Raw genomic sequence first — 3152 nt, 5'->3', positions numbered from 1 at the left:
ATCCAAAACTTATGCAAGACCCTAATTCACAGCAAAAATACATATCCATGGGTGGGGGGGAAGTGCTAAATGAAAGACAGGTGTTAATGAGGGCACTTGCGACGAGCACTGCATGTTATATTTAAGTGGTGGATCACTAAATCGCACACCTGAAACTATTATGACACTATGTTAACTGGAATTTAAATGAAAATTTGAAAAAACAATACTCGTACATACACACACACTCACAGAAGCACCGTAACAGGCTCCAACAGAAAACAGCACAAATGTTCATCAAAAGTAGAAGACATAGGCACTGTGCCCTGCCGCCTCATGGATCTGTCTCTTGCTTCAGCGATGTTTGGATGAACAGACCCAGGCATGACCCTTTTACCAGCCTCTGACCACCCCTCCAGCCCTTTTCCCAGTTGCAACCTTCGAAGCCATCTTCTCAGCCATTCTCTGCCTCCAAGACCAGCCAGCCCCCTATTTTGAGCTTAGCACCTTAACATTGATCAACCATGAGCTCCCACAGTGGTCAATACTATTGCACTGAGGTGAAAGCTGCCCTTAAACCACCTAGCCAACATGCACCTGTGGGCCTCCCTACACCTACCTCTCTTGGGCTTCTATTTCCACCGGGACAATGTGGCTCTGGAGGGCATAGGCCACTTCTTCTGGGAGTTGGCTGAGGAGAAGCCCCAGGGCGCTGAGCATCTCTTGAAAATGCAAAACCAGCGCTGCAGCAGCACCCTCTTCCAGGACATGCAGAAGCCTTCCCAGGAGGAGTGTAGTAAAACTGTGGGTGTCATGGAAACTACCCTGGTCCTGCAGAATAACCTGAACCAGGACCTTTTAGATCTGCACGCCCTGGGCTGTGCCAGGGCAGATCCCTATCTTTGTGACTCCCTTGAGAGCCACTTCCAGGATGAGGAGATGAAACTCATCAAGAAGATGGCCACCACCTGACTCACTTCTGCAGGCAGGTTGGCTCCCAGGTTGGGCTGGGCCCTATCTCTTAGAAAAGCTCTCCTCCGGGGTGGCACCTGGGTGGCTCAGTGGTTGAGCGTCTGCATTAGGCTCAGGTAGTGATCCCGGGGTCCTAGGATCAAGTCCTGCATCAGGCTCCCCACAGGGAGCCTGCTTCTCCCTCTGTCTCTGCCTCTCTCATGAATAGATACATAAAATCTAAGAAAAGAAAAGCTCCCCTCAAGCATTACTAGGAGCCTCTGAAGCCCAGCAGCCCTTGAGGGGCCCCTCTGGCATCACTGTGGGGCCAGGGTTTGTGCCCCGGAGCCTTTCTCAGTAGCCACTAGACAGCAAACTTTTTTTTTTTAACACCCTGGAGTCCTCTCCCAAGCCATAGACCAAATGGAAACAATAAAGCTTTTTTTCAGAAAAAAAGAATGCTTAAATAAATTATGGCATATACATTCACTGAATAGTACAAAGCAATAAAAATGGACAGATTTCCACTTAATGCCTCAACAATTAAGAATCTTGTAGACAATGCTGAGTGATAGAAACGAGACCCAAAATAATACAATGTGATTAGACATAAAGTCTGAAAAAACAAACTTAATTTTAAATAGGAGATGAAATTAAAAGTAAGTAGGTGTTTTAGCCAGCAATGGGATTCAAATCCTCTCAGTGTGTCCCTCTGGCCTCTTCCATAGCCACATCTTCTCTGACCTCTCTTCTGCCTGCCTATTACACTTACAAGGACCCTTCCGATGACATTGGGCCCACCTGGACAATCCAAGACAATGTCTTTAAGATCATCTAATTAGCAAACTTAGTTGCATCTACAACTTTATTTTTTTTTAAAGATTTTATTTGTTTATTCATGATAGTCACAGAGAGAGAGAGAGAGAGAGAGAGAGAGAGAGAGAAGCAGAGCAAGAAGCAGGCTCCATGCACCGGGAGCCCGACGTGGGATTCGATCCCGGGTCTCCAGGATCGCGCCCTGGGCCAAAGGCAGGCGCCAAACTGCTGCGCCACCCAGGGATCCCGCATCTACAACTTTAATTCTGCTTTGCCATGTACCATAACATATTCACAGGCTGGTAGGGAGGTGGGCAGGTAATTAGGAAGTAGGTGTCTCTGGGGGGGGTGGTTATTCTGTCTACCAGTTATTTATTTAAGTTGTGAAACACATTTTTATGTCACTATCTTTTCAGCTCACCTATAGCCACATCTTGAAGTTAAATTCATATTCAAAATTGATGTAAAATGTAATGCCAAATTGCATTACTGCTCTGCCAGTGAGATTTTACATTTACTATGCCAATATGGAAATTAAGTTGAATAATTTCCTCTTCCAGCTCAGACCCAAATATAAAATGAAACTAAGTAGGTAGATATTTGTTAAAACGTAGTGAAACTCTGGCATAATATATGATATATTAGTATTATTAGCCTTTCATTATCATCAAATTCTGATACAGAGGTTTGAATCAATTGCAGTTACTGCCTAATTCGATACTAAGCAGAGGAATGATTTATAATATACATATTGCAGAAAATAAAATGCACATTAGTGCATAAATCTCTATATATCTGCTGTTCTCAAACAACTGAAGTTCTTACACTTCCTAGTAAGGTGAGTTAGAAAGTTACTGCCACATTATCATTATCTCAGGTGAGTATTGGTCTATTTCCTGCATTTACAATAAATGGAAACTGGAAGAAGTATTAAAAATAAGGCTTTTTTTTTGTTAAACTTACAATAATACAACCTACAGAATGGGAGAAGATATTTGCAAATGACATATCAGATAAAGGGCTAGTATCCAAGATCTATAAAGAACTGATTAAACTCAACACCCAATTAACAAACAATCCAATCATGAAATGGGCAAGAGACATGAACAGAAATCTCACAGAGGAAGACATAGACATGGCCAACATGCACATGAGAAAATGCTCCGCATCACTGGCCATCAGGGAAATACAAATCAAAACCACAATGAGATACCACCTCACACCAGTGAGAATGGGGAAAATTAACAAGGCAGGAAACAACAAATGTTGGAGAGGATGCGGAGAAAAGGGAACCCTCTTACACTGTTGGTGGGAATGTGAACTGGTGCAGCCACTCTGGAAAACTGTGTGGAGGTTCCTCAAACAGTTAAAAATAGAGCTACCCTCCCACCCAGCAATTGCACTGC

At 43.5% G+C, this 3152-nt stretch overlaps 1 pseudogene; it reads left to right on the top strand.

Moving 5' to 3' along the window:
* The first annotated feature begins 503 nt into the window (after nucleotides 1-503).
* Nucleotides 504-1159, top strand: LOC140628559 (ferritin light chain pseudogene; annotated as a pseudogene).
* Nucleotides 1160-3152: the final 1993 nt, after the last annotated feature.

Source organism: Canis lupus, chromosome X, assembly GCF_048164855.1.
Source record: "Canis lupus baileyi chromosome X, mCanLup2.hap1, whole genome shotgun sequence".
Taxonomy (NCBI): Eukaryota; Metazoa; Chordata; class Mammalia; order Carnivora; family Canidae; genus Canis; species Canis lupus.
Note: the sequence above shows the minus strand (reverse complement) of the source record. Positions and strands in the feature narration are given on the sequence as shown.